The 14160-nt window shown below is 41.4% G+C and overlaps 1 pseudogene; it reads left to right on the top strand.

Moving 5' to 3' along the window:
* The first annotated feature begins 10662 nt into the window (after positions 1-10662).
* LOC136152435 (large ribosomal subunit protein eL21-like) lies at positions 10663-11483 on the top strand (annotated as a pseudogene).
* Positions 11484-14160: the final 2677 nt, after the last annotated feature.

Raw genomic sequence — 14160 nt, 5'->3', positions numbered from 1 at the left:
GGGCTGACATATATAATTTTATAGGCTTTTTCTACTACTAATGTAGAACTAGTCTACTGTCTGAAGCTTCAGATTCAGAAACAGAGAATAAACAAGTCTTCTAGTAACAATACCGTATTTTATTGTTGCTGAAAAGTTGTCACTATGATAAGTAACCTCTACTTAACTACTGCAAATTTTTTTCTTTCCGTTCCTGCCCCAACCACTGGACACACACACACACACACACACACACACACACACACACAGAGTCTCTCTCTCATAAACTGCTTAAAGCATATTTGATTTTATCCTAGTAAGTCATGGATGTTAAAATAGAAAGTGACGCAGGAAAGGGACTTCCCTGGTGGTTCAGTGGCTAAGACTCCACACTCCCAGTGCGGTGGTCCTGGGTTCGATCCCTGGTCAGGGAACTAGGTCCTGCATGTTGCAACTAAAGATCCTAAATGCTAAATAATAAAACAGCAGAAACACACAAAACCTTTTTGAAAAAGGGGGATATATGCAGATAAAAGAAAGAGATGCCTTGATTGTGGTATCTGAGTTGGGATGGCTAAATAATAAACCAAAAACACACAAAACCTTTTTTAAAAAGGGATATATGCAGATTGAAGAAAGAGATGCCTTGATTGTGGTATCTGAGTTGGGGTTTATAAGACTATCTGTTTCTTTTCTTCTCTCTTCTAATCTTCCTCTTATCATCACTTGCCTCTTTTCTTTACTCCCCTCCTTTCTTTCTGCATTCAAAATTTCCAACATGTTGACTGAGATTCTTAATTAAGAAAAAGCTACTGGTATTTAGCCAAATCTCTCCACTGCAGCTTTCAATGAGGAGACCTTTGACTTTTGGCCTAACTCGACCACAGTCTTTGTCAATAGTTTAGAGTTAGAGAGATTTTTGCTTTCTGATGTCAGAAACTTTCTGGAAACACCCAAAAAGAGTCTTGGCTGGTATTTGGCCCAGTTCTAACAGGTTCATGCTTTTCCTTCCTCTCCTTCCAGTAAGGAAAAGAGTGATGGAAATAATAATGAAAGCTTTGTGGTCCGGAAATTTCTCCAGTTTTAACCTCAAAAGTTTTAGTCAAGTGAAACTTGCTTTTATTTAAGAAAATGTCACTATTTTAAAAAATATATACACACTGAAAAATTAGAAGTGAAATGTCACAATATCTGTAATTTTATATTACAATGGTCAATAATATGATAGTAGCTTTGTACAGGGACAGATGGTTAGTACCTTTACTGTGGTGATCACTTCCTAATGTGCGCAAATGTTAGAACACTGCATGCATGCTTTCATGCGAAGTCACTTCAGTCATTTCTGACTCTTTGTGGCACTGTGGACTCTGGCCCGCCAGGCTCCTCTGTCCATGGGATTTCCCAAGCAGGAATACTAGAGCAGGTTCCATGACCTCCTCCGGGGGATCTTCCCAACCCAGGGATCAAATCTTCATTGCCTGCTTTGCAGGCAGATTCTTTTACCTCTAGCCACTGAGGCAGCCCGAAATCACTGTATACTATACCTGAAACTAACATGACATTATACACCAACTCCACTTCAATTTTAAAAGTGAATAAAAGAAAATAGTTTGTAATAAAAACACGGAAGAAGCAAAATGTGGCCAGTTGTTAACCTACACAATGGGTATATGGTGTTTGTTATACCATTTTCTCTTCTTTTCTGTACAGTCGACATGTTTCTCACATATTACACACACTTTTCAAAACTTCATACACGTAACAGAAAGTGAATGAAAATTTAACCTCATCTTCATAAATAAGAACCCAAAGCCTTGGATTAATTTGATCTCCTCTCCTCCTAGGGAAATTTGCTGGATCTTCAAGATAGTAACAGATAACATCTCTCTGCTATGTTACTGGTTCCACTTACTCAGTCGATTCACAAGAAGTAATCACTATCAAAACAAGTTTAACTTTACAGAGGTTTTCACTGCTAGTTGGAAGGCCAGTTCATTGGGCAAGAAAAACACACTTCTCATTGTTTCTATCTTTCTGTCTCCAACTAATTCTAACGCTCCTGCTGTTCTTTGCAGGGAGAAGAGCATGGGGAAGAAGGGGGAGGCAAGGAGTGTGAGGACGCTTGACCGGGACTCTCTCTTGTGTAGGAGAAGAAAATAAAATAAACTTCCCTCAAAAACGCAAAGCACACCCAATTTAATCAACCTTAAAAGCTTTTGTTCAGCAAGTGAAAGTGACTCAGTCACACTGACTCTTTGTGACCCTATGTACTATACTAGTCCATGGAATTCTCCAGGCCACTGGAATGGGTAGCTTTTCCCTTCTCCTGGGAATTTTCCCAACCCAGGGATTGAACCCAGGTCTCCCGCATTGCAGGGAGATTCCTAACCAGCTGAACCACAAGGGAAGGCCAAGAGTACTGGAGTGGGTAGCCTATCCCTTCTCCAGGGGATTTTCCCAACCCAGGAATCGAACTGGAGTCTCCTGCATTGCAGGTGGATTCTTTACCAACTGAGCTATCCGAGAAGCCCCTTGTTCAGCAAAGGAAATTGTAAATAAAACAAAAAGACAACCTACAAAACGGGAAAAAACATTTGCAAATGAAGTGACCAACAAGGGATTAATTTCCAAAATATACAAAAACATTCATACAGTTCAACAACAATAAATATTTTAAATGATCCAATCAAAAAAATGGACAGAAGACCTAAACAGACATTTCTCCAGACAAGATCAGGCATGTTTAGGGTGGTGTGACTGAAGACAGACATTTCTTCAAAGAACGCATACACATGGCCAACAGGCATACAAAAAGATGTTCAACATCACTAATTATTACCAAGTGAGAAGTCTGGACCCTCCTGACTGATGCTGAAGCTGAAACTCCAATACTTTGGCCACCTCATGCGAAGAGTTGGCTCATTGGAAAAGACCCTGGTGCTGGGAGGGATTGGGGGCAGGAGGAGAAGGGGACGACAGAGGATGAGATGGCTGATGGCATCACCGACTCGATGGGCATGAGTTTGAGAAAACTCCAGGAGTTGGTGATGGACAGGGAGGCCTGGCGTGCTGTGATTCATGGGGTCGCAAAGAGTCGGACATGACTGAGCGACTGAACTGAACTGAACTGAACTGAGTACCAGTACTGCTGCTGCTGCTGCTGCTGCTAAGTCGCTTCAGTCGTGTCCGATTCTGTGTGACCCTATAGACGGCAGCCCACCAGGCTCCCCCGTCCCTGGGATTCTCCAGGCAAAAATACTGGAGTGGGTTGCCATTTCCTTCTTCAATGCATGAAAGTGAAAAGTCAAAGTGAAGTCGCTCAGTCGTGTTCGACTCTTAGCGAGCCCATGGACTGCAGCCCACCAGGCTCCTCCGTCCATGGAATTTTCCAGGCAAGAGCACTGGAGTGGGTGCCATTGCCTTCTCCTGAGTACCAGTACTAGTACCTGTTAAAGTGCTTCACACCCTCTAGGTATTAACTGCTCTGAAGAAGTGCAGTAATAGTCGCTCAGTTGTGTCCAACTCTTTGCGACCGCTTTGTCTGTCCATGGAATTCTCCAGGCAAGAATACTGAAGTGGGTTGCCATTCCCTTCTCCAGGGGATCTTCCTGACTCAGGGATAGAACCCAGGTCTCCTGTACGGCAGGCAGATTCTTTACCATCTGAGCTACCAGGGAAGCCCATTACCTGCTCTAATTATCCCCAAGTGCTACAAGGCAAGTGTAACAATTATTCCACCATAGGGTTAATTGGAAGCATGAAGTGAAAATAAAGTTTAATAAACATCAAAAGCTAAGAAGTAGACAGGAGAGATTTCAACACTGGCAGCTTGCTGCTGGAGTCCATGCTTTTCTTACAGGGAGTTCATGCTGGTAGCATCCAGCATACAGGGAGACTTTGGGTGGCCAGGACCCAGCTGTGTCTTCTTGTTAGGACATATCATGGTTGATGGGAAGAGGCAGGCAAAAGTCATGACCAAGGGATGAGGAATAAGGCATCTTTTCAAAAGCCCAGCCAGACTGGTTAGGAAGTATGTTAAAAACAGCTTTATTAAAATATAATTCACATGCTATACAATTCACCCACTTGAAGTATAAATTCAGTGTTGCTTAAAATATTTACAGGGATATCCAATCATCATCACTTAATTTTAAAATATTTAGCCCCTTCTATAAGAAATCAGGGACTTCCCTGGTGGCTCAAATGGTAAAGAACTTTCCTTCAGTGTGGAAGACCCAACTTCAGTCCCAGGGTTGGGAAGATGCCCTGCAGAAGGGAAAGGCTAACTCACTCCAGTATTCTTGCCTGGAGAATTCCATGGACAGAGGAGCCTGGTGGGCTACAGTCCAGGGGATTGCAAAGAGTCAGACACAACTGAGTGATTAATATAAAAGAAATCTACTACCCATTAGTTGTCACCTTCCACCCAATTTCCCAATGCCCTTTCCCATGACAAACACATTATAAATTGAACCATGCAGTATGTGATATTTTGTGATGGATGGTTTTCTTTCATTTGGCATATTTTCTAGACTTATCCATCTTATAGAGCGTATCAGTACTTTACTCCTTTTTACTGAGGAATACCTCATTGCATTGATAGGCCACATTTTGCTTTCCATCCGCTAGTTGATGGACACTTGGACTGTTTCCACTTTTTGCCTATCATGAGTAGTACTTCTATGAACATTCATGTAATATTTTTGTGTGTCTGTATGTTTTCATTTCTCTCAGTATACACCTAAGAGTTGAATTTCTGGCTTATAGGATAATGCTATAGTCAACATTCTGAGGAAATGTAAGCTTGTTTGCCAAAGCAATTGTACCAGTTCTTGAAAAAATGATTCTTTCCCTGTTATGTCTTGGCACATTTGTCAGAAATCAACTGATCATAAATGTAAGGGTTTGTTTCTAGACACTCAGTTTATTCTGTGTCTGTGCTTAGGTGACATTGTCTTGATTCGGGTAGTTTTGTACTTAGTTTTGAAATCGCAAAATATGGGTCCTCCAACTTTGTTCTGCTTTTTCAAGATTGTTTTTAAATTCTGTATGAATTTTAGAATGGGTTTGTCAGTTTCCTCAAAAGTCAGCTCGGATTTTGGTAGAGATTATGTTGGAACTGTGAATCAGTTTGAGGAGTATCACTGTCTTAGCAATATTAAGTCTTCTGAACTACAAACATGGGATGACTTTCCATTTATTTAAGTCTTTAGTTATTTTCAGCAGTGTTTGTGATATTCAGTGTACAAGTCTTGCACTTCTTTTGCTAAATTTATACCTAATGTGTTCTTTTTGATGATATTATAAGTGGAGTTACTTTATTAATTACATTTTAAGAATTATCATTGCTAGTCTGTAGAAATAAAATAGATGTTTGTATATTGATCTTATATCCTGCAACCTTCTTGTATCTTTTATTAGTACAAATACTTCTTAGTGGATTCCTTAAGATTTTTGATATATAAGATCATGTCATCTGCAAATAGATATAGTTTTACTTCCTCCTTTCTAATCTAGATGCTTTTACTTATTTTCTTGTCTAACTGCCCTAAATGTAACCACAATGTTAAATAGAAGTGGAAAGAAGAGATACCCTTTTCTTTCTTGTTTCTGATTTAAGGGGAATTATTTAGTCTTTCACTGTTGTGTATAATGTTAGCTGTGGATAATTGAGGAAGTTCCCTTCTATTTTTAATTTGTTGAGTACTTTTATCAAGACAGGGTAATGGAATAGAATAGAAAGTCCAGAAATAAAACCACACGCTACAGTAAACTAATCCATGACACAGGAGGCAAGAATAAATGGTAGAGAAAAGATAGTCTCTTTAATAAGTAGTGCCAGGAAAACTGAACAGTTGCATGTAAAAAACTGAAATTAGAAATTCACTAGCACCATATGCAAAAAATAAACTCAAAGTGGATTAAAGACTAAATGTAAGACCAGATCTAGAAAACTCCTTGAGGCAAAGATAGGCAGAACAATCTTGGACATAAGTCACAGTAATAACTTTGACATGAATCACAGCAATGATTTTTTTTGGTTATGTTTTCTTGATTAATAGAAACATAAGCAAAAATAAACAAATGGGACCTAATTAAAGTTAAAAGTTTTTGCATAGCAAAGGAAACCATAAGCAAAATGAAAAGATAACCTACAGAGTGAGAGAAATTATTTGCAAATGATGTAATTCACAAGGGTTGTATGAGGTATCACCTCACACTGCTCAGGATGGCCATAATCAAAAAAGTCCACAAATAATAAATGCTGGAGAGGGTGCAGAGAAAAAGGAACCTTCCTACACCACTGTTGGTGGGAATGTAAACATATATATAGATAGATAAATATAAGAGAGAGAGACAGAGAGGGGTGTTGTTGCTGTTAAGTTGTATCCAACTTTTTTGCAACGCCATGGACTCTAGGGCCTCAGGCTCCTCTTTACATGGGGTTCTCCAGGCAAGAATACTGGAGTGGGTTGCTAATTCCTCCTCCAGGGGATCTTCCTGACACAGGGATCGAACCCTTGTCTCTTACGTTTCTTGCATTGGCAGGGAGGTTCTTTACCACTGAGTCACTTGGGAAGCATCCCCCCCATCACACACACATATAACACATCGTAAAGCAACTATATCCCAAACAATATTAAAATTTTTTTTTGTAGATTATTGAATTCAATTTACTAGTGTTTTTTGTGAATTTTTTGCACAGATATTCCTAGGGGATATTGGCTTGCATTTTTTTCTTTTGTTATCTTTTTCTGATTTTCAGAGTAATTCTGGTCTCATAAAATGAGTTGGAAAGTTTTCCTGCCTCTCTTGTCTTTTGGAAGAGTGTGTAAAAAATTAGTATTAATTCTCCTTGAAATATTTGGCCGACTTCACTAGTAAAATCATCTGAACCTGGTCTTTTACTGGTTGGTCTTTTATTGGTCTTAAATTACAATGTGATCTCTTTACTTGTGATACATTTATTTTCTATTTTTTCTTGAGTCAGTTTTGGTAGTTTGTGTCTTTCTAGGAATTTGTCCCTTTCATCTAAGTTATTGAATTTGCTGACATACAGTTGTTCATAGCTTTCCTTATAATCCATTTTATTATATCAATGTTGGCAGTAATGTGCCTGCTTTCGTTTCTGGTTTTAGTAATTTGTGTTTTCTCTCTTTTTTTCTTGGTCAATCTAGCTAAAGTTTTGTCGATTTTGTTTGTTCTTTCAAAGAACTAATATTTGGCTTCGTTGATTCTCTCTATTGTTTTTCTGTTCTCTATTTCATCAGTCTCTGCTCTAATTTTATTATTTCCTTTATTCTGTTGCCTTTGGTTTAGTATGCTCTTCTTAGTCTATTTTCTTAAGGTATAAAGCTATTGACTTAAAATCTTTTTTAATATAGGCATTTACAGTCATAAATTTATGAAAGATTGTGGACTATTTTTGGCCTTCAGAAAATACAATAGTTTTACCAGTAAAACTGAATTATAATTTAATTAATACTTGGATGTTTCAGCTTAGCCTCATTCTATGGCAGACAACATCCAAAATGCACAGGTTATGTACATAAACTCCAGTGAGCTTTATTAATAACTACAGTTACTGTTATTCAAAGAGTTCACAGAATTTTGACTCCTGAAGGGTGATTTACTTGATGACAATTGTGAAACATTCTCAAACCTGTCACATGCAGTAATTCTGTCCTCTGAGAAATTGTTACTGGCATTTGCAAGCATGGCAGAAATGTAACAAATTGTCGCCAAACCATTTGCTTGTTTGAATGCCAAGGTTTCCTTCCCCAAGTTGCATGTGGTGTCCTGCTGCCAGCAGTTATCAAAATACTCCCACAGTTGTCACAGAGAGAATTGTTCAAGGAGTTACTATTTCTTTATTCTCTTGTCCCTCTATTTCATTGCTTTTGCCACTTGTACTTGGAAAGTTACTTGAATAGCCTGCATAATGTCAGTATAGAGCAGTTAGACATTAAGTAAGGGATTAAAAAAACCCAAGAATATCTGAGACACAGCCATGTGGTTTTGTCCGTAAGTCATGTCTGATTCTTGCGATCCCATGGACTGGTTGCCTGCCAGGCTGGTCTGTCAATGGGGTTTTCCAGGCAAGAATACTGGAGTGAGTTGCCAATTTCCTTCTACAGGGGATCTTCCTGACCCAGGGATCGAACCTGAGTCTCCTCAATTGCAGGCAGATTCTTTGCCACCGAGCTACTAGGGAAACCTAAGACATAGCTCAAGATACATATACAGAGCGCAGCAAGATCAGGAAGGATGTTTTTCGTACTTTACCCTCTATATGTTCCTAATGTTTGGATTTTTACAGACAGACTATGCTGTTTGTGTAATGTAAAGCTGCAAAAAGAAAAAAAATCATAAAAATATTAAAAGGGAGTCTAGAGGAAAACACCAAGAAAAATCTAATTATATCAAATGATCCTAATCAGGGAGATACAGTTAGGTGGCCAAACCTTTATAATAGGATTCGGAGATACAATTCAGCTCTTTGAACCAAAGGTTGACAGAAGTTGAAATGATTGGCTCTGAGTTTGCATTTTCTTTGATGACTCCACTGAACAGGTGAATGCCTGGCCTGGTTAAAAATGTGCTCTCATCTGAAACATAAAACGAGCAAGATTAGAAGGTATGACCTGGGACCTCAGCTGCGAATTTGAAGAGGCGGGAAAGCGTAACCTTTTACCACTGTGATAATATTTGCAACTCTCATCTGGAATAAACACATCTCTGCTTCATCTTGTGTGCTAGTGAGTTCAGTGGACATTTTGGAAGCCCTTATCTGTCTTTCAAATGATACACATTTGATCAAGGATTTCCACTGCTAGGAAGCTCTTTTTCGGAATACTTGCACCAGGGTACAGATTTTTAGATACCTAGATGCTCACTGCTGCAAAATATTCCATTTCACAGAATACATCAAAGAGAGTATGGCTGTGTAAGTTATGACCCAACTGGCCCAAGGTCATAGGGCTAAGAAGTGGGGATCTGGGATCTAACTTAGGCTTTTAGTCCTGAGTTAGCTTGTGGCTGCAGTTGGCTCTGGGTGTTCACAGCTCAGCTTGGGTGTTCTTTCCAGGGCAGGTCAAGATTGGACAGTGGGGAGAAGAGAGAGGACAGGCAGATGTCAGAGCTGAGGGATAAGGAATAAGACACGGCAAGTCAAGACTTTCCAATAGCAACGAAGAGTGGAAAAAAGGCTATGCATAAATAAGGGAGAGTGATTCTGTGAAAGTATTGTTTCATTGAAAGAGCATCACTGGGACCTCCCTAGTGTTCAGAGGCTACCACTCTGCGGTCCCAATGTAGGGGACCCAGTTTGATATCTGGATACGGGAGGCCCAGGTTCTATCCTTGGGTCAGGAAGATCCCCTGGAGAAGGGAATGGCCACCCACTCCAGCATTCTTGCCTGGGAGAATCTCATGGACAGAGGATCCTGGCTGGCTACAGTTCATGGGGTTGCAAAGAGTCGGACACAAATGAGCAACTCACACTTTCATTTTCTTTCCCAGATCCCACATGCCACAACCGAGAGCTAGAACACTGTCACTAAGACCCGGCGCAGACAAAATAAATTAAAAAAAAAAAAAAAAAGAAAAATGAGCATTACCTTAGTTAAGTCCCCCCCCCCTGCCAGGAGCATGACCTATCTCCCTGCCCGCCCCCCCCATTCTAAAAAAACTCTAAGTTTGTAGTGATTGTTCCCATTCTGAAATAGGCTGTGAGGGGGTGGTACTGTAGGAGGAGTTAACTTCTGGATAAGCAAGCTTGTGTCTGCTCCTTTTCATCAAAGAAAGTCCATATTAACATGTGTTTGCGGGATTAGTGCCTCTTTGAAACCCTAAGCAAATGGGAGAATTCTTGCAGTGTCCACCACGCTGTGAACGGAAGGCAGAAGCCTTGGTGTGGCTATCACCGAGTGGGAGGAGGCCGAGCATTCTGGAGACACATGCCCGTCTCAGGAGTCCGGGCATTTTTCGCATGCCCTGGTATCTCCAATCATCCCAGACACGACACCCACATTCTGTGTGACCTTGAGCCAAGTACTAGCCTTTTCTGTAGCTCATCTTCTCTAGCTATTAAATGAGGTGGGGTGTGCGTGTGTGTGTAATTAATGATCCTTACTCTCTCTTCAACTTGTGATTTAATTGACAGTCTTCAAAACTTTACGGAGCCATTAGTATTTTAAATAAAAATTATTTGGTATTTATTAATGAAAGTGGAAGTGTTAGTCACTCAGTCGTGTGAGATTCTTTGTGATCCCATGGACTGTAGCCCACCAGGCTCCTCCGTCCATGGAATTCTCCAGGCAAGAGTACTGGAGTGGGCTATTGTTTCCTCCTCCAGGCTATCTTTCCAACCGAGGGATCGAACCCACGTCTCCTGTGTTGGCAGGTGGATTCTTTACCACTGCACTATCTGGCAAGCCCATTTATTAATGAGTCAGAAACAAAAAAATTGTGTTACTTTCTTAACACAGTTTATACACACGTATATATACACATTTTTAAAAAACATAAAATATTAAATATTTATAAAAGCATAAAATATGATAAACTCTCTATCTTGATGATCTGTATCCTTGGTTCTCTCTTTACTATTAGGAAAAGAACTGTTTAGATTTTCTTATGGAATCCTGTGGTGGCTGAGGCAGCGCCTGAAGCCCTAGAGGCTGTCTAGCTTCTCCGGGGGCCGCTGCCCCGAGTGGTGGGGCCGTGTCCATCCAGACCCGTGACCGCGAGCGCGGGGCTGGGCCGAGGCCACGACCTGCGGAGGGGATGGGCCTGGGAGAAGCGGGGCCGCGGACCCTGGGTGACATGACTGGGTAATTCGCCAAAATGACCAACACAAAGGGAAAGAGGAGGGGCACCCGCTACATGTTCTCTAGGCCTTTTAGAAAACATGGAGTTGTTCCTCTGGCCACATAGATGCGAATCTACAAGAAGGGTGATATTGTAGATATCAAGGGAATGGGTAGTGTTCAAAAAGGAATGCCCCACAAACGTTACCATGGCAAAACTGGGAGAGTCTACAGTGTTACCCAGCATGCTGTTGGCATCATTGTAAACAAGTTAAGGGCAAGATTCTTGCCAAGAGAATTAATGTGCGTATCGAGCATATTAAGCACTCTAAGAGCCGAGATAGCTTCCTAAAATGTGTGAAGGAAAATGATCAGAAAAAGAAGGAGGCCAAAGAGAAAGGGACTTGGGTGCAGCTGAAGCCTGCTCCACCCAGAGAAGCACACTTTGTGAGGACCAATGGAAAGGAACCCGAACTGTTGGAACCCTTTCCCTATGAATTCATGGCCTGAAGGGTGTAAAAATAAAGACCTGGACTGTACAAATGTTTCTCTTAATTGAGTAGAGGTGTTGTGTCCAAATTCAGTGGGTGATGTCTTTTCAAATTTAATGTTTTTTCTTCCTTAAAGATGTAAGATAGTTTGTTGTTCAGTATGCTCCATTTTTTAATAAATTGACAGATATTTAAAAAAAAAGATTTTCTTATGGTATAAAGAAGAAACGGTGGCTTAAGGAGGAAGTGAACTACGTGTACATCTTTATATTCAACTGCATTTCACTTCTCCAGAAATCCATCAGCGTGTGCGCGCGCACACACACACCCTCCACGGCCACCTCAGCTCATTAAGGAGTTGGTAAGGACTGATGCTGAAGTGAGGGGCTTCCCTGGTGGCCCAGTGGTCAAGAATCCACCTGCAATGCAGGAGACGAGGGTTCGATCCCTGGCTTGGGAAGATTCCATGAAGGAGGAAAGTACAGCCAGCTCCAGGAAGCTTGCCTGGAGAATTCCACGGACAGAGGAGCATGGTGGGCTTCAGTCCATGGGGTCGCAAAGAGTCGGACAGGAATGAGCAACTCAGCTCACATGCACGCCCGATGTTGAAGTGAAGTTCCATTTAGCCATGGGCTGCACTTGCTTTTCCTTCTCTTGCTATTTCTCAGTAGCAGCTTGTCCATCCTCACTTGTCAGGCCAGGTGCAAGCTAGGGGTGTTAAGCCCTGATGTGAGATAATTGATAGAAATGTGTGTGTTTAACATGCAGGAAATGTAAAATGCATAGCAAGTGCTTCTTTATTGAATTTCTTAACCACAGATTACTTCATGTGCTTCCCAGATCTCCAAGTATAGGGGCCGTCACTGGCCGGGAGCCCCAGTTGCGGACTCTGAGGCCCATGGCCTTGCTGGCAGCCGCATCATCCTCTTCCTACCAGTCGCTCCAGCCAAAGGCTGGGAGTGGCCGGGACACTAAGGCAGGACCACCCCTGGGGCACCAGGGACCCCGCTGATGGTGGGCTTTGGCTCATGGGCACCCCCACCCCCGTGGCCTTGGGGGCTCTTTCTTTAACCTCCTCTCTCCCTTCCATCCTTCTCTCTTCTGTGCGGTATCAGCTTTACCAGGCTGAGCCCCTTTATCCTCACAGATGACCCCCTCATACAACCCATGCTTGTTTCACTCTGTGCTCTTTCCTTGGGGGACCTAGATGAACACAAACTGATAAAAAAGAAGAATAGTTTTCCAGGCAAATAACCATGAGTTTGCTCGGTTGCATTTTGGGTCAAAAAGGGTGGAAAATGGCTGATTCATATCAATCTACGGCAAAAACCACTACAATATTGTAAAAAAATAAATTAAATTAAAAATAAATCATTGTCCAAAGCTTAAAAAACAAAAAAGGTGGAAAATAAGAACATCTACTTGAATTAACGGATTAAGACTCAAGACCTCTCCAGCATACATAAGAAATTAATCACAGTGGTAACCCCTGGTGAGATTTTGGAGAGAACCTGTGAATGGGGCAAAAGGTGAGAGGTACCTTTTCATGGTGTGTGTACCATACTATATATATATATATATATATTTGATTTTCCAAGTGAATAAATGCATAATCATTTGAAGATGTAGAGTCAAATACTTGGCTCAAAAAACATGTAAAGTTGAGAAAAAAGAAAGTATCAGTTTGGGAGATGGATCTGCATTTGAGCTCATCTCTTGATGGGGGAGAGTAACTGGGCTACTGGATTCCAGATTTCAGCATTCTGCTTCTGGAAGGAGACATCTATGACCTCGTCCTCTGACTCCCGAGAGAAGGCAGATGCCACTTGCCAGACACCGCTGGACTTGGCTGTGGGACTTGCTGGGTTCGGGAACTGGGACGCTGAGAAGCAGGTGACTGGGAGGCTGAGAAGCAGGTGGGTCTCAGTAGATGCTCTATAGAGTCCCGAAAAGTTCTTACTTTCCTTCCTCTCCGCCACAGAAGCGCAAGTCCCAAGCAGGGACTGCTTCTGAAAGGGAGCTGGACCCTATGGTTCTTGACCCCACTCCCCACCATGTCCTCTGCCTGCCTTTTATCTGTGGAAAAACTTCAGCCTAAAAATAAATTTAGTCAGAGAAATGAGAAAAGGCAGTAACAAAGGAAAACAGTCAAAGGAGACCAAATAATATTTACATAGTCATTAAGCAGGGTCACACAGCTATGAGAAGAAGAAAAGTGAAAGGCAAAGGAGGAAAGGAAAAATATTCCCATTTGAATGCAGAGTTCCAAAGAATATCAAGGAGGGATAAAAAAGCCTTCCTCAGTGATCAATGCAAAGAGATGGGGAAAACAATAGAATGGGAAAGACTAGAGATCTCTTTAAGAAAATTAGAGATACCAACGGAACATTTCATGCAAAGATGGGCTCAATAAAGGACAGAAATGGTAGGGATCTGACAGAAGCAGAAGATATTAAGAAGAGGTGGCAGGAATACACAGAAGAACTGTACAAAAAAAGATCTTCGTGACCCAGATAATCACGATGGTGTGATCACTCACCTAGAGCCAGACATCCTGGAATGTGAAGTCAAGTGGGTCTTAGGAAGCATTCCTATGAACAAAGCTAGTGGAGGTGATGGAATTCCAGTTGAGCTATTTCAAATCCTCAAAGATGATGCTGTGAAAGTGCTGCACTCAATATGCCAGCAAATTTGGAAAACTCAGCAGTGGCCACAGGACCGGAAAAGGTCAGTTTTCATTGCAATTCCAGAGAAAGGCAATGCCAAAGAATACTCAAACTTCTGAACAGCACTTATCTCACACGCTAGCAGAGTAATGCTCAAAATTCTCCAAGCCAGGCTTCAACAGTACATGAACCATGAACTTCCAGATGTTCAAG

The sequence above is a fragment of the Muntiacus reevesi genome, chromosome 21 (genome assembly GCF_963930625.1).
Source record: "Muntiacus reevesi chromosome 21, mMunRee1.1, whole genome shotgun sequence".
Classification (NCBI taxonomy): Eukaryota; Metazoa; Chordata; class Mammalia; order Artiodactyla; family Cervidae; genus Muntiacus; species Muntiacus reevesi.
This window is presented reverse-complemented; position numbering and strand designations above follow the sequence as displayed.